The 26,246-nt window shown below is 47.1% G+C and overlaps 1 protein-coding gene and 1 long non-coding RNA gene across 2 annotated transcripts in view; both read left to right on the forward strand.

Moving 5' to 3' along the window:
* Positions 1-26,246, forward strand: part of PIEZO2 (piezo type mechanosensitive ion channel component 2) — a 280,908-nt gene that overhangs the window by 98,660 nt on the left and 156,002 nt on the right.
* LOC116659499 lies at positions 18,522-20,099 on the forward strand. The gene is made up of 2 exons (XR_004314864.1): positions 18,522-18,634; positions 19,396-20,099. It is a non-coding gene; the product is annotated as an uncharacterized LOC116659499 (long non-coding RNA).

Consider the following 26,246-nt stretch of genomic DNA (forward strand, 5'->3'; position numbering starts at 1 on the left):
GGAGAGGCTCAGTGACACTTAAGCTTGGCGTTTAATTCAGCCATTGGCTAAGAGAGTGGGTATATCAGATGCATGACCCACGGGAACTCGAGTATTTCTCACTGTCATACCCAGGTTATCACAGATCGATCATGGGGGTCGGTAAACATCAGTTCCCATGATGACAAGATAGTCCCTTTCATCAGGTGGCCTTGGCCAGCTAACTTCACCTGATGCCATGAAACATTCAGCACAGCCAGCTCCGTGGGGTAAGGCTGGATGCTGGTTCCCAGAAGTTTTCATGGGCTGGTGGCCCCTTCCCTACTGCCCACCGATGATAATAAAAACCAGAGTGCCCGTGATGCGCCAGCCACACGGAAAAGGATGGAGCGCACAGGTTTCCTTCTTTTTAATTTCACAGAATCAGGAACATCTTTTCCTTGAAATCTCCTGTTCATTTTTCATGTGTACTCCTCAAAAAATATTATTCTGTATTTATTTCCTGAATTGAGAAAATTGGAAAGGATGTTATATTTAAAACAGCAATAATCAGGGCATCTTGCACTGTTAACTCTGAAAATGTTTTTTTTTTAAGTAAATACTACCACAGCCACACAGAAAAGTAGTTTGAAATAATTCAGGTTATCTATAATCCCACAGCCCTGTCACGTTTAATTTAGGTGATGCCTGTTGATGAAATGCGTGCCCTGTGTGGTTAGATGCGCTCTGTTGGGTGCTTAGCCTCCAGTGACCTGCAGACATCAGGGGTCCTCCCTCACAGACTTTACAGTCCACGTGAGGGGAGTGGTTGCAGACAGAGGGGTGACCACCACTGGTGGAGTCAGACGTAGCCCTGTCCTTGAGGACGAACAAGGACTAGTGGAAATGTACATGACAGGTCATATACCTTCCCCAGGGGGACTTCCTGGAGGAGGTGGTGTTGAGTCAGAAACCGGAAAGATGAATCTGTGTAGTCTTGCCTGAGAGAGTGGGAGGACCATTCCCCACCAAAGGCCAAGCAGGTGTGGAGACTCAGAAGCAAGAGACATCACAGCACAGTTGAAGGGTTGGAGGAGAAACACGGTGTGGCCAGCACACAGAGCTGAGGATGGGAGGGACCAAGGCCAGCATGGTGTTACAGGAGCCAGAGCACAAAGGCCCAGTGACCCCATGGGTTCCAACCCCAGGTGTACAGTAGAATCACCTGTGAGGTTGTTTCACCCCAAACTGTAACTGAGTCTCTGGGATGAGGCCTGGGCACTAGGATTTGTTAAAAGCTGCTCCTGCTGGTTTCATCTGCAACCAGCATTGAGGGTTCCTGATGTAGACTATTTCAGATCTATGGGATTTTCTGATCAGCAGTGGGGATGGCTGGACCACTTTCAAACTAAGGAGAGAGAGGTTAAGGCCTGTGCTTTGAAAAATGCACATTGGCCACGTGTGAAGAATGGATTGGAAGTGGCCGGACTGGAGGGACCAGGAAACTTATTGTCAGCTGCAGTCGTGGTCCACACAGTGGTGGTGGTATCCCTGTGGTTGGTATCAAACGTGGGTCACCTGGATGGAAACCGATAGAAACCAGAACTCTGTATCACTGTGTCATGTTCCCATGTTTCTGTGTAGTCTTTGTAACTATTCCATTTCTTGAGACTGTTTCAAGTTTTTCCTTGGGTGGTTTTGACTTTTGATGTTCAACATTGTGAGCATTTACTCATGAAAATCTATGTTCATTTCCTTAGGATAAATTTCCAAGAGTGGAATTCCTAGGTCAAAGAATTCGTATGTTATTTTCTCTCTTTCTATACGGCATCTAAGAGCCTGGTCCTTTTGGAATGCCGTCTTTACAGATGGATGGATGGATGGATGGATGGATGGATGGGTGGATGGATGGATGGATGGATGGATGGGTGGATGGATGGATGGATGGATGGGTGGATGGGTGGATGGGTGGATGGATGGATGGTTGGATGGATGAATAGATAAATATATAGATTTTTAAAGGGTATCTTTTCATGGGCTCCAAAGGTGTGGGCCCCTAGAGGAGTCCAAGAAATCTTCATTCACAGGCTCATTCTGGTATACAAATGGCCAATGAGTGCATTAAAAATGTCCAACATTATTAGTCACTAGAGTCACACAAATCAAAGCCACAATGAAGTACCACCTCACACACACTAGGACAGCTATAATAAAAAAGACAGACAGTTAAAAGTGTTGGCAAGGATAAGAGAAATCAGAGCCCTTATACACTGCTGGGAGGAATGTAAAATGGTGCAGTCTCTGTGGAGCACAATTCTGTGATTCTTCAAAATGTTAAACACAGAACTACCACATGACCCAGCAGTTCCACGCCTGGGTATGTACTCAAGAACAGAGACAGGTGTTCACATAGACACTTGGCATTTTGATGAATGTTCACAGCAGCGTTATCTGCAATGGCCAAAAGGTGGGAAGAACCCAAACATCCATCAGTGCATTCTAGAACATTTCACTGAAGAAAACCAACGGTAACTTTAAAGTACATGTTATATTGGTTTGACATTTTTAAGATTTTCTCATTTCAGTAAAAAGATGAAAAGTAGCCACAGCATTGCTTTCAGATCAAGCTTGGAGCCTCAGGAGCTCAGATATTCCGAGGCTGATAAAACACTTGATTTACTTCAACTTGATAACTTTGGGACTTTTACAGCATTAAAAAGCATCTCTATATAAAATAAATTTGAGATTCTCTGAAACTATAAATGTTAGCAGTTGTCCAGGGACCAGTCAGTGCCCGTGATGGAGACGTCGTCCCTTGGTTTCTCTGCTGTCTCGTGGTACCTGGGATACAACGGAGCGTTGTTAATATGAAGCGCTTTGTGATGAGTTTACCGTCTGTGTCATCTGTCTGAGCTCCCTGGGGGTGCAGAGAATGAGCGTCTCACTTAAAAGAAAGGCAGGTGCATGTCGCAGTAGGGCAGCCCTAAAGCAGGCTCTCCTGCCTGAGTCTGAAAATCTTCTGGCTCTCTGCCCTGCATGAGTCACTGTTTCTCTGTGAACTTGGTGGTTCATGAAATCAAAGGGGGTGGTGGGAGCGTTTGAGCCAGTTGGATGTCCCACAGGTGTCGGTGAGCACAGGTGGCATCGCGTGTTGACCACGTGAGGTGCAGAGTCTGTGTCATAAACGTGAAGACTGACTTCTTTCTGTCTGTCTGGATGTGTCGCAGACACAGATGTGCGCTCTACCTGCCGTGGGTTACATCCGTGTGACCTTCTGACATGTCGGTAACGAACGTGGGCGTGAGACGTCTCCCTCTATCCAATCACGTCATACAAAATTTAAATTAGTACTGAAGAAGCTGCCTTTAGATAACCATAAGCTTTAAAATACAGGCAGGATGTGAAGTCTCTGATGACGTCTCTACGAAATCGTTTGCCCTTTCCATGGCTTCTGATCAGGGTGTGCTATTTCACTACCAAGACTTCGAAAGCACAACAGTACAAGACACATGTTCTGTTTAAAACAGCTGAGTCACTAGTTTATACTTTAAATTTTGAATCACTATGCTAGCAAAATGCAACTAAGACTGAATAATTAGTATGTATTTTTTGTCAACAAAATAAATCAGTGTTTTCCTTCTGTGCTTCAGTTATAGATGGACATTATTGGCAACAGTGGCATTTATTTTACTCTCAGAAATATTATTTATTCTTGGCTTTGGGTCAAAGCAGCAAACATTCTCCATCATGCTGTAATTTTAAAATGTATTATGTTTTAGTAACTCTACCAGTAAACTTTATACTCGAGAATATACAGTTCTCCTAGTGTTGGTATTTTTATTTATGTTTTAAAGTCAAAATGACCAAATTTATTTCCAAGAATACAGCCGCCTTTTTATGGCCTTAGCGCTTATTTTAAATGCTGGGCTGCCTGAAGTACGTGAACGCGCTTCTAGATGAAAGCAGGCTTCTGGTTTCTGCTAGGGCGAGACTAAGGCGTGCGGTTTAAGGACGCTGGGTTTGGTTGGCAGTCATGGAACTGTCTGTGTCTTGACAGACCAGACATGCTGGTCACACAACTGTGTTTATTTGTCAGAACTTGGAAAGTTATACACAAAACCCAGTGAGTTCTAATTTATATAAATTAACTTTTTAAAAGCATCGCTGAGCATTGTTGGAACAAATGGGAATTTCCCCTCGTTATTTGCTTTGGAACTTTCATGGAGGCTGGAGGTTCAGAGCAGTGGATTCTTGTTTGGCTGCAGGTTCTCACAACCCACGATTACCTGTCGCAAGTGCTGTCGCGAAGACCGAGCCAGGTAGGGTTTTGGGACAGTTTCATAGCATTTATGTCCTTCCTTCATGCATTCAGTGAAAATTGATTGAACTTATGGGCATTCTGTGTCCCCGAGAAGTGCGCCTGCCCCAGAGAATCCCAGATGGGTAAGCTGTAGCCCCTTGTCCTGGGGAGTTCCTCATCTAAGCTCAGCGGTGGGCATATAGACAGACCCCTGCGGGAACATAGGATGATGCTGTCATAGAATTATAAAGTGAAGTCACCCCCCGAAGAAGGCCTGAAGGCCGCCTCCAGCTGTGGGGCATGGGAAGTGGTCCAGGTGTTCGTAAGGATTTGGATGCCACTTCTAGGAGTTTAGAATGCAGCCTCTGGGTGGCAGGAGCCATGGAGGGTTAAGGAGTGGCAGAAACCAGAGTAAATCATGCTTTGGAAAGAAAGACCGTTCTGGCCACTGCCTCCTTTTTTGTGTGAGTGTGTGTGTGAGTGATGGCAGATGGGGGCGATTCAGGCAGAAGGACCGGTCAGGAGACGGCTGGGTGAAAAGGGATGAGAACTGGAGCAAAGGAGGTGGCACAGGGATTTTAAAAGAAGAGATGCTTCAAGAAAGATGATTTATCTTCTAATTCAGCATGGAGGAGAAAGAGATGCTGACGGGGTGGACAGAGGCACCACTGAACCGGTGTAAGGACCACATGAGGAAGCTCAGATTTGACGTGGGGGAGGGAGAGGAAGGGGGGGTAGGGAAAGTGTGTGTCAGTTGGTGTTTGAAACCAAGATCAATGTGTCTGTGGGGCTGGAAGTGGAAATGTGCAGTTGGTTACTGTGTAGACGGATCGATGGTTCAGAAAAGACATCTTGGCAACACAGACGTGGGTCCTATCAGGGTCCTGGTAGTGGAGACACATTTCCAGTTATTCACTTTTCCTGGGCCTTAGCTGAAGAAAATAGCTGAAGACATCAGCAGTATGCAGTTGGCGATGTGAGATCTTGGCTAAAATGACCAGATGTCCTGAGTTAGCTTCCACGGCGTATGTTGTGTTCAGTCCTGCTTTGCGTTCTGTGTTCAAGCACGTTTGCGTGTCCACGCCCGCCTCTTCCTCGGAGTGTGAGCTTCAGAGAGCTTGCACCTCTTACCTTCAGTTCCAAGAAGGCGCTGGGCACACAGTAGACCAGCATTTTAAGGGGCAAAATGACAAATATACTATTTATTAACCTTTCTCCAGTCTCATGAGACAAAGTGCATTAATTTGCAACAGAAAACAAAGTGGGTTCATCTGTTGTCATCCCCTGGCCGGAGTTAAATTGTAACTCAACATTCATTCTCAGTATTAACTGTCACTAAAATACATTGGGTGAGGGCAACGTTTTTATAAACTTTAAGCAATATAAATCTAGTTCAGTTTCTGGTTCCCCAATTAAAATGATTTCTTTTTCTAAGATTTAATTTAACAAAATACAACTGCTTTAATCTTATTCATCCAATATGTTTTGTGTGAAATCTTTGAAAATTCAAGCCTGTATTTCAAGGACATGATTGGAAAGCCTTTGGGGCCAGAGGAAACTGCCTCTTTCTGCTTCTTGGTTGTTTTCAATGACATTCTTTTCAAAGGAGGATGTAAGTTGAGGGACAGAAGAGGCAGCTCTTGACCACATCGGTCCCTCCATCACCTGAATGGGTTTCCCCTTTGGTTTGAAGTGTGTGACGATGCCGTGTTGAGTCCCAGGAATGAAAGCCCCTCCCTACCTCTCTTGTCGGACACTCTGCAGTAGCTGGTCCTGCTGGGTTACGAGCAGTAGCTTCCTGCCACTTGTGGCTGGTGTTGTGGCCAGACTCAATGCTCCTCTGAGCTCTGTCCTCCAGATGGAGTGGGAGGGCTGCGTGCAGGGGTGCTGTGTGGGCTCAGGATGAAGGCGTGGGAATCCAGTTCCTGGGGGATCCAGCCCTTGATGATCCCTGAGAAGGAACATCTCTGGCCCCATAAAGTTCCTGTCTAGCCTCCTTTTTTAAAACATTATTCAAGCATATTCAGGTTGGACTGATGGAACTTGCTTGCTTTTGCTTGTTCCTGTAGGGCTGGCAGTGTTGTTTAAGTGAAGGGCAAACGGGCTTAGCCTCTCCCCATATCCTGCATTAGTATTGATTGAGGCGGCTACAGAGTGGTTGGAAATGAGTAAAAAGTGTTTCCTATTTCTCAGTCATTAGCCAGTGAAAAAAAAGTTAAAACTTAGGTTATTGCTTCCTGGGAAATTTTATCTCAAAATAGCTCTAACTGCCATTCGGCCGACCAATAAATGATATTCTCTGGGTTAATACTCAGAGCTCTGTTCTTCAGCCTTCTTTGAAGGACTCTTGGCCTTGCGTTGAGATGGACACATTCCGTCTGTTTTCTGGAGCAGGTGGTAGGTGCTTGAATAAAATCAACATGGTGCTAAGAGGCCTGGATTTTACAAACAGGCTGCAACACCCTCACATACCATCATGAGAGTGAATGCATGCACCTCCATGCATCTGTACAAATCGCACCACTTAATGTATTTGCATACTTTGTATTTCTGTAACACACATGCACACACACATGTGCACACACACGTTATAAAAGAAAAATCTGCAGTCAAATTCTCCATAAGTTGAAGTTGTCAGAGAGGATCCTGTCTTTGTGAACTATGATTAAGAAATTATATGATAGTTTGGACAGAGAAGCGACTAGTCTTTTATAGCTGCTTCCAGATAGTTCCTCTCCTTGAGAGAGGAAAGCGTCACATAACCGCCCTGCCCCCACACTCTGTGTACTTCCGGTCTCTGCCACACTGATTCCTACCATCTCTCACCTTCTCCAGAGAACACACTCTCAGAACCCATTCCAGCCAAGAATCCAAAAGATGCAGCACTCTTAGAGCATCGCCAGTGCAGTCTGAGAAGCTTGTCAGGTTTCATTAGGACTGTCGGGCATACACTGGCATTCTAAGATGGCATTGATCAAAACACATGCATCATAGGGTTTCCTGAGAACACGTCTCTTACAGAAAAGTTTTCTAACTTAACCAAATGAATTACAACTCATCAAGAAAGTGATAAAGATCTATTGATCAGATGTATATAAAGGGCTCATTTGTTTATGCATATTATTACACTAATTCTTAGAATGAGATTCTATGAACACTTTTAGGTACTTTTTAATTTTTATTATATACTGAAACCATGTTTAAGATATAAAGATTAATGTTGCAATTAAAACATTACCTGTGTCTCATGTCTCAAGTATGCTGCTCCAAAATCTTGAGATCATTTACATTTAGTGTGGTAATTGGTGTATTTGCGCTTATGTCTGTCATCCACTGTTTTTTAAAATTTATGCTATCTCTTCCTTCTCCTTTTCTCCTTTTTCTACCTTCTTTTGGGTGGAGTATTTTTAAATTAAATTTTATCCCATTTAAAAAATGCACTAGCTGAAACTCTTTGTTTTGTTCTTTGAATGGTTTTCTTTTTTCCCCAGTTTTATTGTGACATAATTGATACACAACATTGCATTAGTTTTAGGTGTACAACATAATGATTCTATGCTTGTATATATTGTGAAATGATTGCACTAAGTTTAGTTAATATCCAGCACCTCACATGGTTACTTTTTTTTTCCTTATATACCTGGTAGTTTTTAATTGGATGCCTACCTTGTGAATTTTACCTTGTTGGGTGCTGGGTATTTTAGTATTGCTGTCAGTATTCCGGAGCTCTGTTCTTCCTGAAGTTAGGTTATTTGGAAAGTTTTGATCCTTTGGGGTCTTGTTTCACCATTTGTCCAGCAGGCCAAGGGCAGTGTTCCTTCCCTCTCTGGCCAGCTTTTCACCTCGACTGAGGCAAATCCCTTTTGATTCTTCTGTGCAGCACTGGTTGGTAGGAAGTCCAGTCCTGCTGGCCTTGTGAGGAGGTGGGCACTGTTCCCTCTGATCCTCTCGGCTGGTTTCTCCCTTGGGTTCGTGGAGTTATTTCCTCACATGCACGTGCTGAGCACGACTTGGCCAAACCCTCAAGCAGAACAGTGTACAGATCAGAGTCCTTCTTTGGTCCTGCTCTGCATTCTGGGGCCCTTCTCTGGGAATGTAGCACCCCTAGCCTCCCTGGGCCCTCAGCTGAGCCCCCTCATCTGGGGGCCCTGGGCTCTGCCTGCCCCTCCTCCCCACCCCAGGCTGCACGTAGACATCTTCTCATGGCAGAAATCTGGGAGCTGTAGTTGGCTTTGCTGAGTTGTTTTTCTTTTCCTCAAGGACCCTTGCCTGATGTTGCCTGAGATTGAGTGTCTTGAAAATCATTGTTTCAGATGCTTGTCTTTGGTGTATTTCTTGCTTGTTTTGTTTTGTTTTGTTTTGTTTTGTTTTGTTTTCGCTTGTCACAGGTGGGAGAGTGACTCTGGCCTCTGTAACTCCACCTTGGCTGGAAGCAGGACCCCTCTCATCAATTTGAAGATGTTTTTCCACCCACTGTTGCCGCTAGTGCTGTGTTCAGGCGAATTGCTCCTCCTTTGTAGGAAATGTGCTTTTGCTCTCAGGCTGATTTTAAGATAGTCTTTATCTTTGGTGATCTGTCCTTTAACTAAGATGTTTATCTGGATAATTTCTTTTTATTTTTTCTTTTTTGTATTTCATTAGAATGTAATTCAAGAATTGATATCTTTCATCAGGTCTGGAAGGTGTGTACACATTATCTGTTTGACTCTTGTTTCTTTCTTGTTCTTTGAATTCTTTCCTTTCGGAACTCTGATTAGGTGGACCTCTGTCCTCCATGTTGTATTTTGGATAATTAAAATTTTTTTTCTTCTCTGATCTCCTTGTGCCCAAACTGATGATAACTTCATACACTGAGTATTTGTTTTCAATATTTACGTTTTTATCTCCTTTCTAGTTTTTTGGTTCTTTTGAAAATCCTCTTGCCACTCTAGTCTTTTCTTCATTTTTATTTATTTCAGTAGATGAACTCATTTTACATCCCTTATCTTATATCTCCAGCATCTCAACGCTGAGCAGCTGCCTTTGGTTTCAAATCGTGAAGCTTTGGATTCTTGAGTCTTACAGAGTTTACTATCATCTCTTATTCCCGGGAAGTTTGTCTTAGACGAGTACTTCAGGGGCTTAGGATGAAAGTACATCCCTTCCCAAGAGAATCTGCTTCTCCCCAGCACCCAGGGGGCCCTACCTACCTGGTGTCACCTTAAACTAAATTCTCAGGTAGAAGTTCTTTGGACCACATAAGCCCCATGAATCTGGGCAGCACACCTGTGTGAAGACCAGGTTGTCGGTGTGAATTCTCAGGGGAAGTGGTTTATCCATCTGCTTGATAGATGAGGCAAGCTATCTTGCCGTTTCCTCCTCCTGGGGTTATTTCTGGCTAAAATTCACACTGAGGGTGACACCATTTAGGGTCCAGCTTTGTCCAGATGTCTCCCTTGGACGCCCAGCATGGCTGGGACTCGGGCTCGGTCCCAGTGCTCTGTGTGGTCTCTCAGTGTGACAAGGGAGCCAGACCCTTCTAGACGGCAAGTCAACTTGCAGTTACTTTTGGGGTTTCCAGGGACTCCTTACTTTCAGGTTAGTGGTGCATTTAAGTGTCTTTTCAGATGTTGAACTCAACTTTTTCTTTCACCTGGGAGCATCGTTCAGGGTGTCTAGTTGGTGATACTGCCGAGGATGAGAGACCCTTATGTTTAGATGGGTAGATTTTGAGACAGTTGATATTTTCAAATCGTGTTGGTGTTGCAAATGGACTCCAGTAAATTTGGTCATGCACGACTCGTGCGCGACTTTTAGGAGACAGCAGTGGTCCCTGACACTTAGAGAAAGCTTAGGGTCATGTACCTTCTCTCTGTAAACTGGTGCTGACGGCAGGGCCCTTCCCGAGGGTGCTGTCCTGTCACACGGTTGTCGCTCTGGTGGGATGCGCTGCGCGTCCTGTACTCTCACCGTCAGGCTCAGCGTTTCCGCCGGTGTCGCGCGTGCACCTGTGGGCCGAGACATGGCTTGGAATTAAAGTTTCATGACGACCTATAACACAGCAGTCGCTGAAGCTCTCACCTTTTATCTAGTCTCCTCTTGAAGCTGTTAAGAACGTCCACCCACTTGCGAAGGGTGAGTAAACTGTTCCCTAGTTCCCTGTTTTGGGTGCTGGAAATCTTTCTGAGAAATCGCCTTCGTTTATCAAAATCGATTCATGTACACGTTCATTTACAAAGTGCATGGGGTGTGCTCTTTTTTCTCGTCACGAGGACTCTCTCAATGTTTATTGCTTGCTATTAGAACAGTGTATTTTATTCATGACATGTGAAGCCTGAATGATTAACTTTTAGTATTTTTCTGGAGTTGCTCAACGCTCATTAAACTGGGAGCTAAAACCGTTTCAGTCTTTGCTGGCGTCCTAAGGAGGCTTCTTAAGGGGACTGATTTACGGGCCTTTCCTTCCTCCGTCTGGGCCTGGTTTTTGGCACAAGTGAGAGCTTAAAATAGGTGTGTGCCTGTGCGGGCCTTGCTGCTATTAATAATAGCTATTAGATGCCTAATATGTGAACTTCTATTCAGCGTTTTACATTTTTGTAACACTGAGCTCTTTGCAAAGCATCCTTCGTACTGTGATTTCAATTTGCTAAGAACCACATGAAGCGAGTATAATTAACCCCATCTTACAAAGGAGGAAGCTGAGGCCAGTAGCCAAGGTCACATAGTCTGTGAGCTGAATTCAGATTTAACCGCAGGTCTTCTGCCCCCAAGTTTACTTTCTGTTCCTTCATAGGTGCCCTGCTTCTCAAGTTGATCAGTTATAAGGTAGAACTGACTATAAAGTGAGATCTTTATGTGCCATTTAGGTGGCTAAGTTATTTGCATATTAAAAGCAAAACATGCCCCGTACACATGGGATTATTTGGCGTTTACCTACATAATCTCTCATGGAAAGTCACATCTCTTGTCTCGGCTCTGCTCTGTGAAATCCACCACTTGTGTCCCGACCCACTGAATGAAGGCAGTTTATTAAAGGAACATTCTCATGTGACTTAACTTACCATTTTCCTGGATAATCACAGCCAAGGCAAAGCCTTGGAGAATATGGAGCATAACTCAGGAAATGTCGGGAAGGAAGGTGGGGAAGGAGGCGTCTGTCTAGAACACTGTGAGTTGCTCAGCAGAGAGCAGAAATCGCACGGGGAGGGGGGAGGTTAGGTCCTTGGAATGAAGCTCCCAGAGTTTGGGAGATGGAACACAGGAAAATGGAAGAAATGAAGAAAACATTCAATGTTGTGGAAATCGGTTCTGACTGTAACACAGGGCTGTTTTCACATCCCTGTCACCGTCACCCGGAGCACAGGGACAGCGTGACAGCGAGCTCACTTTGTACACAGGGGAGCTAACAGGTAGCAGTTTGGGCAGATCTGCCAGAATTCCCAGTCATCTGTCAGTCGCAGCCGTGGGGTGGGTAAGCATTGAACTTTCCCCTCCACGAAGCTTAGCCCCGATCACAGGCTCAGAACAAGACGCTGCCTCGTGCACACGCTGGTGTGCAGCACATCCCCCCAGAAGGTCTAGGATGATTGAATGAAGAAGCCAAACTTAAAATCAGAAGAGTGAATCATGCCTTCTTGTGTTCATCAGGGAAGAATGCTGAGGTCCCTCCTGTACTGAAGGTGGGAGGGGCCCTCCACCGTCCACCTGCGACCTCCTGGCGTTGCTGGCTCCATTCCTTCAGCTGCTTCCAGGAGATGTGTTTAATTTTGTCCATCTCCTGGTCATTACATGTAATTGTCTAGCAGTGAATTTACTTTTCCCAAACTAAATACCCATTTCTCTTGCTGACAAATGCTGGAGAGTCTGTTTTAGGAGATGTCGTTGTGAGGAAAGCAGAGAAGATGAAAATGGATGTTCTGAGCAAGTTCAACAGCAAGCAGCCCAGGTCTCTGGGGTGCAGAGGAGAAGGCAGCCCCAGAGGGTGCTCAGGGAGGGAGCCAGAGGTGGGAGCACAGCTGGGGGGCCCTTGCAGGGTCCCGAGTTCTGCTGGGGCAGCTGCACCGCCGACAGGAGTGCCGTGGGCTTGTGTCGACCAATCCTCCGTGCAGAGCACAGCGCAACCCAGCTGGCAACGGTTTGGTCTTCTGGTCTCTGGCAGAGACGTGTCCCACTGGGAGTGCAAGGTCTTGCCTGCCCAACCTGTGGCGATGACCTTGGACCGTTTCCTTCCTCTATCCAGCGCCCGAAGTTCTAGCCCCAGGGATTTCGGTCTCGGCGAACCTGTTACGGCTTAGATGCCAGACCCTGGACTTCCCCTGGCCGGGAAGGTTAGCCAAGCAGCACAGCAGCCGAAGGACAGGGACCACTGTGGCCGAGACTCTCCCGTCTGCGGTGCTGTGCTGAGGGCCCTGCTCCGGCCTGCGTGTCTATGAAGCTGCCCCTCTGTGGTCCTAGGACTTTCTCCTCCTTTCTTTCTTTTCTGGGGAGTGTGTTAAAAAGCAGTTCCCTGAGAACAAACTTTAGGAGGCACTCCAGAGTGAGCTCCGCCTTTGTAAACCCTGGGAAGGTTTACTAGCCTTAAAGTCTGCCTTACTTAGAAAAAGAAGAAAAGAAATTAAAGCATTGCCATTTCAGAGTCTGAGCCCCAAACCGCTCCCGGAAGGCCCTCGGGCTGCAAGAAAGAAGTCATCCCTTTTAGCTCCAGAAAACTACCGGAGGGTCCGCGCCCCCTCACGTCACCAAGTCACCTCGACAGAACCTTGCTCCTCGTGGTCTGAGAGTAGCTGGGACTTGGTGCCTATGTAGAGACTTTCTGGGGTCTCCCAGGGTACTGACTCAGGCTAGGGTATGGAAGAGAACGCTGCTAAGGTGCCATTTGAAGTGAATCATTTCCCATCTGGACACACCACCCACTCTTTCCCCCAAACTGATAGAAAAACAGACAGTCCTGGGACGTGGAATCTCCTTCCTTGTAAACGTGGGTTGAAAGCTTCTGGTGGGCAGGTGACGGTTACTCCAGGTGAGCTCCTGTCACCTGTCTTCCGAGTGGCTGTGCTGGAATATTTGGAAGCAGTGATCTGTCTTCTTGCCCATGGTCCCCTACAGGCTAACCAGGTCAGGCATCCTCAGCCAAGCAAATCTTCCTGCCCATCAGCACGAGTGAAAATGGCCCCAGCAGATCACCTTGGTGAGAACTCAGGAAAGGGGCCTGTCTGCAGGATGGGCATGGCCCTGCGAGGGTCTGCCGGTCTCCTCAGGAAGCGCGCTGGGTGGCTGTGGTAAAGAAGGCACAGCCCGGTCACCTCAGATCAATGACAGATGGCCTGTGGGACACTTGTTCCCATGACAGGAGGCACCTGCAGCAGGTGCACAGCTCCTGGCCCGAAGTGCATGCTGAGTAACTGTGTCCTGAAAGGCATAGTAAGTGGAGAAAAGAATTGTGAAATAAATGAAAAAAATGTTAATACCCTTAACATGTCATCGCAGAGAGAATGATTACGCCTGTAGAAAAATGGAGAAGAGGCAAAAACAGGCATTCAGAAGGGCTGTAAATGGCCAAGGGAATGTTGGAGAAAGGTCAGTATCATTAGGTTAAAAGAAATGCAAGTTAAAGGAAAAATTAGATATCTTTCTAAAAAATTGTTAAAGATACGAAAAATACATCCCCCCTCCTCTCTCCGACCGTGTAGCCTGCAGCCCTGCCCCCTGATTTCAGCTCTCAGCCCTTCTGACTTTTCAGCAAGAGAGGACTTTGCCTCCAGCCCTCCTGCGGCCTGTTTCCTCTGCCTGGAAGGCCCTCCCCACCTCCCACCCTGCCAGTCTGCTCTGCGTAAATGCCCCATCCCCTCCCAGTTCAGAGCGTTTCCTTCTCCGCCTTCTCTTCCTCCGCTTTTCTGCCATGGGTGACTGCGCAGCCGTCGCCTCTCTTTGGTCGGTGGCCACGCAGCCGTCTTTGGTGCGTCTCTAGGGCTCCAGACTGTACGCTGCAAGCAGGCAGAGCCCACGGACACTGTGTTCCTGAGTATGGACTCAGAGTCTAAAGTAATGCTCAGCTGTAGTGGCCGCTCCGCCCACCTCTCCCAGTGGCAGAATAAAGTGATAAAGTGTGTCTATTAAGATTCTTCTAAAAATGTTGTGCTTATGGTATGTTGAGTCTTATGAAACTGTTTTTATACGCAAAACGGCCAACTATCACCAGTTTCATAAGGTTTTACCTTTAAACTAATGTGACTCTGGAGGACATTTTTAGTTCTGAGTACTAAGAGACACAAATGTGTCTGTCACCTCGCTACTTACTTATTTAAGGAGCTATCTTAGGGTCTGCAGAAGGGGTCGCCACACTTGCAGCCCGTGTCCAACACAGAAGAACCGGCCGGGGAAATCAGGGTGTATCTGTGCACAGAAGGTTGGTGACCTTGGTGCCAAAATCGTGCTGTTTAAGGATGTGTATTGACAAGACATGTTTTACTACATGAAGTTAAGAGAGGAAGTCCATTGCATGACACTGTGTGTGGTTTCTCTCTGTCTGCCTCTCTCATGGAGAGCAAAAACGGTCCAAAAGGATACATACAAACATATTAACAGTGGTTAATTTCTGGATGGTGGGATTCCTCATGATTTAAGTGTATATACATTGTGTAATAAGGAAAATCCTTTGAAAGTATGAAGTTCTAGAGTGTATTAAAATTGCAGGTACACGTGTAGGTACTTAAGTGACCCAAAGAGAAAGAGCAGAACTGTGATCCTGTTGAGACCGCACCTCAGACCCCAGCGATCACGGGCACCGTGGGTTTACCGCTGTCACATCACAGAGGCCCTCATTTTATCACTGAAGTCTGGAAAAGTAAATATGAAGTTCTGTCATTTAAATTAAGCTCTTCCTTCTTCATTTATTTTAAACAAAAGGGATGAGAAAAATGCAGGGAACCATCCCTGGTGTCACACTTCGGAATGTTTGGCAAATAGGAGATTGCCCCCAGGGACAAGCAGCATCTCTTTCTCTGAACTTCAGCCACGTTTGCCCTCTTCTTTGTTAATTGAAGTCTAGTCGGTTTACAATGTGTTAGTTTCTGGTGTACAGCATAGTGATTTAGTTTTTTATATATATATACATATATATACACACACACATACATATATACACACATACACACACACACACACACACACACACACACACACACACACACACATTCTTTTTCATACTCTTTTTCATTATAGGCTATTACAAGGTATTGACTACAGTTCCCTGTGCTAGAGAGTAGGTCCTTGTTTATCTGTTTATATATAGTAGTTAGTATCTGCTAATCCCAAACTCCTCATTTATCCCTCCAACCCCCCCACCCCCCGGTAACCATAACATTTGCTCTTTATAAGACAATTATGTAAAAGTCTTATCTTCAGTAGCTCCCTAGATAATTTGTTTTTGAAAAACTATTTTTAAGTTATAACTTTACTGTCGTCCAAGTATAGATAGAACCTCAAACAGCAGTGAGATCAGACGACGTGGGGCCCCTGGGGGAGTGTCGGGCTCAGGCAGCACCACCATGCCTCCCTCACCCCAGGGAAGAGACTCGAGAGCTCGCAGACCCCATCTCCTCTTGGCAAACGTAGACACTCTTAACACTCCATCCATCGACCAAACTGTATCTGACTCTGCTAAACACCATAGAAGAGCTTTAAAAAAGCTATGGATGGGTTCCACATATAAATGATATGATATGCTATTTGTCTTTGTCTGACCTACTTAGTGTGATCATCTCTACATCCATCCACGTTGCTGTAAATGGCATTTTTCATTCTTTTTTATGGCTGAGTAGTATTCCATTGTGTATGTGTGTGATAAATATATATGTATGTGTGTGTGTGTATGTATATATATATACACCATAACTGTAAGATATCACTTATATGTGGAATCTGAAAACAAAAATGACACAAATTAACTTATTTACAAAACAGAAATAGACTCACAGACATAAAAAACAAACCTATGGTTACCAAAGGGAAAGGTGGGGTGGAGGGATGAATTAGGAGTTTGAGATTGGCAGATACAAACTACAAAATATATAAAATAGTTAAATGACAGGGTCCTACTGCATAGCACAGGGAAGGATAGTCAATAGCTGGTAATAACCTATAATGAAAAAGAATATGAAAACGAATATATGTAAATATATGTTTAACTGAATCACTATGCTGTACACCAGAAATTAACACAGTGTTGTAACTCAGCTAGACGTCAGTGCAAAGCGAAGTCCGTGGGCTGGAACAGCAGCCTCTGGCCTGAGGGCTGGCCGCGAACGGGGCGTTCCCCTCGGCAGCTGGCCCAGGACCCTCTTCTTCTGGGGCCCTCAAAGGTGACACGTGAGGGTGGGGGCCCGTTCCCTCGCTGCGTCTTAGTTGAAATGGCCCCGAATGTGAAACTTCTGAAGTGCAAGGCTGTTGTTTGCATCTGAATTAAGCCATTAAGCAGGGATACAGGTGAAGCTGTAAGAGCCTCACACAACCAGGAGGGCCGAGAAGCTGGGCCAGACGTGCGTCACTGCCCCTTCCACCCCAGGGGCTCCACGGGCTGTTTCCAAACCTTCCTCTGCTTTGAACTGCAACCCGGGAAGAGTCGTTTGGTCTGTAAAGTGGGGATGCTCCAAGGGAGGGGTCCAAGGACGGTGGCCACAAATCTCTTTAGGTCCCTTATAAACAAGGCGAACTCCTGGCCATTGTAATGCTGGCCCCGTGGAGAAGGATGTGACGGCTTTAAGACTGGGACTTCACCAGCTGAACCGCGTGTTCCCCGTTCAGCACATCTGTTCACTTACAATACCCCCCTTCATTGTTTATATAAAGCATTTTTGTGCCAGGCATGGTTTAAGAACTCCAGATTAAAAACATAAAACCGTGGCTCCTGCCTCTCCAAAGGGGAGTGAGGACCGCGTGTGAAGCAGAGAAATCACGGCCTGGGACCAGGCAGGCGTCTTTCCTCCTCATCCCCCGCGCTGTCACTGGTGGTCCCCATCCACGCGGCCCCTCTGCCTGGCTCTCCGCCTCTTTCCTTGAGGCTGCTGTCATGGCCACGGCTCTGCAGGCTTCCTGCCCATTACCCCGCAGCCCCGGCCCAGAACGCACCATCCTCCTTGGCTTTGCAGACGTTCGGTTTTACTTCCAGATCCTCCTCTCTCTTCCTGTCAAATGGAAGCGGTGATGTTTGTCTCAAAGTCGAAGGCCTGGGAAGGGCCTGTGCTCTCTCCTGATCACCCCGGGGGGAGCCCCTCTCCCGTGGGCACGCAGCTCTGAAAGGCTGCTCTGCGGACTGCGTCCCGGAGAGACGAAAGGGCATCGCTCTGAGGGAAGGACGTGCCTGGGAAGGTCTGGGTCTCCCCAGTCTAAATCCACGAATCTGCATCTAGGTTCTGCAGGGGCTGGTCACCTGCCCTGGCCATAAGTATTTTATTTCCCTGAAAATGCAGTTTTTCTATCTCCAGTTCCACCTAAAGCAGAGAGCAGACACGGTGAATTAAAGGAAGCCTGCTGGTGTCACCAGCACCCAGAGGGCTCTGCCTGCAGCAGTCTGGGCCCTGGAGGCACAGGGAGGCAGGGCGGTTCTGCTGTTTGTCCGAGAAAGCCGTACCTCGTGTCGGGGGGGCCTCACGTCTGAAGACGCTGTAGGGAGAGAGGCTTTTTCAAGCCTGGTAGTTGCTGCATCTTTAAAAGCGTATTGATGGCTGTTCAACTGCTTCGAATTGAAAGCCCAGGGATTCTCCCTGTGCCAAGAGATTAGTCAGACATTCTTTCATGTGCCTGTAATGTTAACAATATTTATCAGTAAAAAGCATGATTCTGAAGAAAAGCCTTGGCTGTCCCAGAACTGTTGCATCAGCCTCTCTCCGTGGCCTGGGGGAGGGGAGGGGGCACCCCTCTTCCCCCGTCTGTGGCCTGGAAACAGCCCTCATGAATCTCCCCATCGGACAAAATTCAGGATTCTGGCTGGAGAGCAGAGCCCCCCACGGACACTTTTTGGGGCCAGGACCTGGAGCTTCACAGGAGATCTCTGTCCAAAAAGTAAAGAAAACCCCGACTTCTGCGAGGCTGAAGGGAGTCAGACACCAACCCTGGGGAGTGCGACCGGGTCTCGGGAGAACACAGAGGATGCTCGGAGAGACATCCAGGGAGTGTGCGCCTTGCCTGCCTCCGCCGCGGTGACCCCGGGACAGATGCCCGCCGCCCCGTGCCTGCTCCCCCGTGGCTGCTCAGTGAGACGCCACAGTGACATTTTTATGTGTCCTTCCTCGGAAGCAGCGTGGATGACCACTGTGTGGGCTCTGCTGTTGGACTGCCCAGGACTGGCTGTTTCCAATAAAACCTCAGAAAAAAGCAGGGGCCAGCTCAGCGGGTGTGCAGGTAGTGATTTCTCGGCACCCGGGTCGCCAGCTTTGGGTCCTGCTGTGGCAGATCCTTGTGCGTGTGGTGCCCTCAGCTTCCTGCTCGGGCGGGGACATCTCAGGACTTGGCGGCTGTGTGTGTTCGCGGCTGGTCCGGGAGAGAGGAGGGGGTGTTTGCTGAAAGTGCGGCTAACAGCCTGGACTCCATCTTCTGCATGAAATCTTGCTTTCAGTTTATCTCAGTTTCAATGATTCCTTTTTTCCACCCGAAAGCAGTGGCCTAGAGGGCCAGCTGCATAACTGGGCCCCCGAGGGAGGGCTGACGGCTGAGCCGGCCGCCCCGCTGGGCTCGTGTGGCCGCTTCTCCCCCGGCGGACTTGCTGGACCCGATTTCAGAGCCCCCCGCTTCAGTCTGTTTTGTCTGCCCGGTTGAGCCGAGCCTTTGCAGCTGGGAGCCTGTCAGCAGACGTCCGCCACGCCCTGGGGTGCTCTGGGGGGCTTGTGACAGCTGGGCATTCGTGAAAGCCCACCTGGTCTGTCGTGCTGATGCATTCCCGTGGCATGAAGGCCCTGCCGTGGGCGAGCCCGAGCTCCGGGCCAGGAGTCGGGAAGAGGCCGTGAGCAGGCGCCCAGGTGCCGCCATCCCGGGGCGGCGGGCTGCCGGGCAGGACACGGCGCTCTGCACCTTCTCAGCACGGGGGCTGGGGGGTGCGGAGCCGGGGAGGGGACCTGGGGGCACGTCCTGATTTCTGAAATGAACAAAATGCTCGTGTCCTTAAGTGATGCAGCTGACGTGGAACAAGCAAAGGGTGCGGACCGAGGCCGAGCTCAGCGCGTGGGGCATCGGCTGGGTGAGCAGCACGGGCCTGTCCGCGCAGCGAGAGGCCACGTGGCCGTGAGACGGAGCGACCCGCCGGCGCCTGCTGAGACCTGCGGGAAGCCTGAGCACAGGCCCTGGGTTAGGGCGCCCAGGCCCAGAAAGCCACGTGCGGCGGGGTTCCACTCACACGCAGGACAGAAAGCAGGTCCGCAGTTGCCAGAGGCCGGGGCGGGAGGGAGATGAGGAGTGACCATGTAATGGGCTCGGGGTTTTCTTCTGGGGTGACAAGAATATTCTGGAACAGTTAGTGATGTGTGTTGCACAGCATTGGGGTGCATTTAGTGCACTGAATATACTCCCTGAAATGGTGCAAAATCGAACAGAAAACAAAACATGTCAAAAACAAACATGTCAAAAACATGTAAAAGTTTCACTTTTGTATAAATTCTCTGTTTTAACTTTTGTCTCCCTAACCCACTCTTCTCTTTTTGTCCACAGTGTGTGCGTGCTGTGTGTGTGCGTGCTGTGTGTGTGCGTGCTGTGTGAGTGTGTGCTGTGTGTCCTGATAATCTTTGTCCTTACCTGGTAAACTCTTAAGGCCCACGGTCTGGCTGTGTTCTCATTGCCTAGCGTATTTTAGTGCTTAATAAACATTCATTGAATAAATTGAATGAATAGCTTCCTTTTCCCTGTTTTCATGGATGCTGTTACATTACAAGTCCATTTATTTCAGGAATATTAACCCAAAGATAATACCTGACATTTAAGAGCAAGGTATTTAAAATAATTACAGAATTAACCACTTAGATATGTTCAGTTTTCTCAGGAATAAGGTGCTCTTTTTTTAACTTAGAAAAAATTTTTTTTAATTTACAGAATTGAAGTATAGTTGATGCACATAAATTACAGGAATGCAGTGTAAGGACTCACCGTTTTTAAAGGCTACACTCCATTTACAGTTGTTACAAAGCAGTGGCTGCGCTCCCCGTGCTGCATAGTAGATCCTTGTAGCTTGTTTCATATCTAATAACCATCCTTTCCTCTCTCCCCCTCCCCACTGGTCACCACTTGTTCGTTCTCTGTATCTGTGAGTCTGTTTCTTTTTTGTTACATTCACTAGTTTATTTTTTAGATTCCTCATGTAAGTGATATCTTACAGTGTTTGTCTTTCTCTGACCGATTTCACTTAGCATTATACCCTCCGAGTCTATCCATGTTGCTTTTGGGGCTTTTTGGATAAACACCCAGGAGGGGCATTGCTGTGTCATATGGGAGTTCTGTTTTTAGTTTTTTGAGAAACCGCCATACTGTCGTCCCCAGTGGCGGCACCAGGTACATCCCCGCCAGCAGTGCCGAGGCGCCCTCTGCTCCCGCCCTCGCTGATTGATGTCTGCTGTCTGTTGGCTTTTTGAGGAGGGCCGTTCTGACAGGTCTGAGGTGACATCTCACTGAGGTTTTGATTTGCATTTCCCGGGTGACGGGCAATGCTGAGCGCCTTTTCCATGTGCCTGTGGACCATCTGCATTTCCTCTCTGGAAACAGGTCTGTTCAGACCTTCTGCCCGTGGCTCCGTCGGCTTGTCCTAAGAAAGGTGCTGAGCTGCACGAGCTGTTTACATATGTTGGATATTTACCCCTTAATGGTCACAGCATTTGCAAATGTTTTCTCCCATTCAGGAGGTTATCTTTTCATTTTGTCAGTGGTTTCCTTTGCTGTGCAAAAGCTTTTAAGTTTAATTAGTCCCCATTTGTTTATTTTTGCTTTTATTTCCTTTGCTTTAGGAGGAGATGGATCCAAAAAAAAATGTTGCTGCAATTTATGTCAGAGTTCTGCCTGTGTTTTCCGCTGGGAGTTTTATAGTATCTGGTCTTACATTTAGGTCATTAATCCGTTTGAGTTTATTTTTGTGTATGGTGTCAGAGAGTGTTCTGATTTCATTCTTTTACGTGTAGCTGCCCGGTCTTCCCAGCACCACTCGTTGAAGAGACCATATTTTCCCTATTGTATATTCTTTCCTCCTTTGGTATTCTCAGCGGTGAAAAGCTGAAGGCATTTCCTCTAAGATCAGGAACAAGAGAAAGATGCCCACTCTTGGCAGTTTTATTCAACATAGTTTTGGAACTCCTATCCACAGAAGTCAGAGAATAATAAGAGATAAAAGGCATCCAGACTGAGAAGGAGGAAGTACAGCTGTCACTGTTTGCAGATGACATGGTGCTGTACGTGGAGAACCCTAAAGGCGCCACAGGAAACCACCAGAGCTGAACTCAGCCAAGTTGTTGGAATCAAAAGTCACATCCAGAAGTCTGTTGCATTTCACACACTAACAATGAGCTACCAGGAAGAGAGATGAAACAATTTCATTTACCGTCACATCAAAAAGAGTAAAATGCCTGGGAATAAGCTTACCTAAGGAGGGAAAAGACCAGTCCTTGGGAAACTAGAGGACAGTGATGAAGGAAATTGGAGATGACGACCAGATGGAAAGACACGCCGTGTCCTTGGATGGGAAGAATTAATATCGTTGAAATGCGCATACTACCCAAGGCAGCTACAGATGCAGTGCAACCCCTGTCAAAGCACCAATGGCATTTTTCGCAGAACTAGAACAAGTAGTTTTAAAATTTGTATGGAAACACAAAAGTCCCCAAATAGCCAAAACAGTTTTGAGAAAGAAGAACGGAGCTGGAGGAGTCACACTCCGTGACTTTAAACTATACTACAAAGCTGTGGTCATCAAAACGGGTGTGGCGGGAACAAGATATAGAGCCCAGAAATAAACCCACACACTCACGATCAGTTAATCTACCATAAGGGAATAAGGTGATCTTGAAATCAAAATTTTTAAATGTGTGGCAGGTGGTGAGATGATATTTTTCTGTATACATTTAATATTTTATGGTGTATCACAGTGTAATTGTTCTCAGCGGTGTTAACAAATGAGGAAAGACAGACCCCCCCTGGCCCTCCACGTAATAAGTAAGTATTGAGGGCTTTTGTCTGAAGTTTTAATTTGACCCATGTTCATGGAAAACAAGAACTCAGCTGCCATTACACATTTAAACTGAATATGCTTCATGAGTTTTTCTTTTTCATAAAATTTCCAGCTATCGAAATGTCCACTGGGGTTTAATTTCTACAAGCGAACATTATTATTTGGCGCACACTTCTGGCAACAGGGAGCTTGTAGTTTGTGAAAAGAAAGCCACAAGCCGTACGAGGAACTGCAGTGCCGTTAAAGATGCCCAGAGGAGGATAAAAATGAACATTCTCATCCTCGGAAACTGAGCACCCCCCACACAGACCCTTGGCAACGTTCTGTAAACACTGGCAAGTGAGAAAACTGAAATACTTCTGCTTTCTTCCTCCTTGAGGAATATAACTACTTTTTTCCTGGAGAAGGGACGGCTGTTTGTTGACACCTCGTTGGCCAACTCTGCGTTTCAGCATCCGCCCTCCCCTGTGTGTGGCCCCCACCTGGGGCGGGCGGCCGGGGACCCTTCCACCCCGTCTCTGTGGGAGTGACAGGGTCCCTGACCTGTGATTCACGGTCTCACGCGGGCTTTTAAGGGACAACCTCCCAAACACCGATCCGAACACTCTTCTAAGCCTGTTAAGTTCTTAGTAAGGGACTTAGTTTAAATGAATGACGTGATTTACAGATTTTACCTGCATAGCTATTCTGTGCCCTTCCCCGAAGTTGATTTTAGGGGAGTTTTGGCAAATGCATACTAAAAGGGAAAGCATATAATACAATGTGGATTAACCGAAACAAACCGCAGAACATACGACGTTCCAAGTTAAAAAGAGAAACGATACTAAAGCTTATTCCTATGTATTATAGTGTGTATGAGTGTGGATGTGAGTGTGTCTGTGTGTGCGTGAGTGTGTGTGAGACTGTGTGACGTGTGTGTGAGTGCGTATGTGTGTATGTGCATGTGTGTGTGGATGTGAGAGTGTGTTACTGTGTATGACAGTGTGTGTGTGTCTGTGGATGTGAGAGAGTGTGTGACTGTGTGTGAGTGTGTCTGGGTGTGAGTGCGAGTGCTGGGATGCGGGGCGCAGGGGGAGCTCTGTGCAGCCCAGGATCGCAGGCTCCGGCGTGTAGCTCAGGTCCGGCAGCGTGGCTGTCTGCAGCGCGGTCTGGGCCTCGGATCAGCGGTGGCCGCCAGCCGCCTGCCACCCGCCTCGTGCGGGAAGGGGTGCGGCTGCTGTGACGCACGCCTCACCGCATGCAGACCCGGTCTCAGAGGTGCCCGAGCAGCCCGCGGCCCGAGCGCGCGCGGCCACCCCCCAGCCTGCGTCTGCAGCCCCGCGGAGCCCTGCGCGCCGTGGGCGAGGGTCCAGGGCTGGAGTGACCTCGCTGCCAGAGCTGACGTCTGGCCACCTGCCCTGCTGACACTGCAGGAGCTTCTTTTTGTCTCTCAGGGAACACTGACTCCCTGAAATGGCTGTTAGCACCACTGTTGCCATTTACTTGAAGTACATGAAATCACAAAACGGCTTCAGAAAGGATAAAAGTTGTGCGTCATTGGCCCTGAAATGTAAAATTTTATGTTTGAAGCCTGGAGAACAAGCACTCGTGAGTTCCTCGTGAGCCTGTGACGAAGGGGTGACATCTAAGGACCGGGGTTGCGGCTCCTGGCTCCCTCATTAGGGAGAGTCTCTGACCTGGTCTCCTGCCAGCATCAGGCCTGTCACCTGTGCCCGGCCCCACCTGTGCCCCCCAAGGCTGAGCCCCGTGGTGGTGGTGGGGCCTGCGGGCCGCGAATTTTCACAGCACTTCCTGCGGATTTTCCACTTACTTGGTGGTTTTCCTGTAATCTTTATCTCAGTAAATTTTGATCTCAGGCCATATTGTGAAGGTCCTACAAAAATGAGAGGATGGACCCCTGTGCAAACGTCTTCAGATTTCCAGGAAACAAAGAACCGATGTGTTACAGATGCACAGCATACAAAGGTAGAAAGTTGAGTTTAACTTTTCTGGGCAAAACTTAACGAGACTCTACAGGAAGCTCCTGTTCCTCTGCCTTCAAAACAACTGAAAGTAGAATTACTGGAAACATCGTCTTGTCAGCTTTTATGAGATCTTTCTCATAAAGACAGAGAACAGGTAAACAGATGGATATCACAGGTTTACTCTTTAAAGCAGATTTATTATCATGGGGCCAATGCAGAGGCAGCTGAGCAGTCCAGACTTCTACAGTAGAGATGCACTCTCCACAGAGAGGGACACGGCCGCGTCCGTAGGGGTCTGAAACGGTGGCGTTCTGCGTACAGGTCGCGTTCTGCGTGGCACAGTTCCTTGAAGAGACTAATCTGTGCACAGAGTGCGCGTTACTGCATTCATCCAGATGAGCGAGCAACCAACCAGGACGCTGTTTCCTGCGCCCGTCACGCACACGCCTCACTCCTTTCCTGCCTCTTTAAGGCACTGTAAACCACCCGGGCTCCCTGCCCATCACTTTGGCAGAGAGGGTCCCCGGCGCTCCCCGCCGCGGCCAGTGACCTCTGGGCAGAGTCCTGTCCTCTCTCAGCTGCTAAGAGTCTTGCAGGGTCCTTCCACTCTGCGTCTCCACCTCTGCTCACCACAGCTTCCTGCTTGTTACGTTTAAGACAGACAGACAGACAGACACCTTAACCTCAGCCTCTCCTTCCAGCTCTCCCATCCACCCCCCCCCCCACCGCTCCGCGTCTCGGGGCCCTAGAATAACCTTCGGTCAGTGGTTCTGTGATCTTAGATGAGAGAAGTTGTGTGTTCCTCACTTCCTCTGTGTCTGTAGCTGTTTTAGGGGGAGGTTGGTAGAAGCATCGTCCCAGACAGCCAGTGAGATCGAATCTTAAACCAGACATTTTGTAGCCAATAATTATGTCTAAAAATTGATTATGTGATGAGGGAGTTAATTATTTAGGATTTATATTTTGTTTTACAGTAATTTGAAAGTCATTTTCCACAAGAACATCTTTTTTTAAGATGTTGCCGCCTCCTCCATTTGTAGCAGGGTGTGCGGCCTTTGGGAACAGGCTTGTCCTAGTCACCGCACAGAGTGGATGGTGGGGGGCATTGTTTCAGACCGACTGGTCGACTCAGATAGTAGCACAAAACACACACGATGCTCATTCAAGACCTCCTAGGGCTGAGGGGCGTGGATATTAAAGATTCGCGAAGAGCAGAGAAACAAATTTAGTATTTTTCCTCACCTATTGGGACAACAAATATGTAAATGAAAAAAACCGAAAAGCTAAAAGGATCGAAACCCATCAATAATGTAAATATTCATCAGTTCTAGTCAGGAAAATACGGTATTGAAGACTTCATTGTATTGAAGACTTTAACCTAAAGGGCAAATGTGTTTGCTTCAGACTTGCTGCATTTGAGATCCTTCACCCTGATGTACAAAGTGTTCTAACAAATCAGTAGGACAGAAGACGAACACCTAACAAGCAGTTCACAAGAGAAAGCAGTAAAATTGCCCCCGAACCTAGGAAAATTTGTTTAATTTCATCCCTAATTATAGAAATGTAAGTTCCAATTAAATGTTTTATAAAAGGATTCATAGAACTGAATTCAGTCAAGTATATGTATCTGAGTAAAATTTGAAGGTAAAACTTGGATACTATTCATCGGAATTCTACACACGATGTATCCCACTGCGATAGTTTAGCTCCCCGAAGGTAGGTTTAGGAATTTCTCTCAAACTAATAGCTGACTAGGTGTTCAAAACTTTGTTATGTATAATAGCAAAAATGTAGAATGAGTTTATATATAGTTAATGAGGAACTTGCATTTTATGAATTTATGTAATACTCT

The sequence above is a fragment of the Camelus ferus genome, chromosome 24, assembly GCF_009834535.1.
Source record: "Camelus ferus isolate YT-003-E chromosome 24, BCGSAC_Cfer_1.0, whole genome shotgun sequence".
Classification (NCBI taxonomy): Eukaryota; Metazoa; Chordata; class Mammalia; order Artiodactyla; family Camelidae; genus Camelus; species Camelus ferus.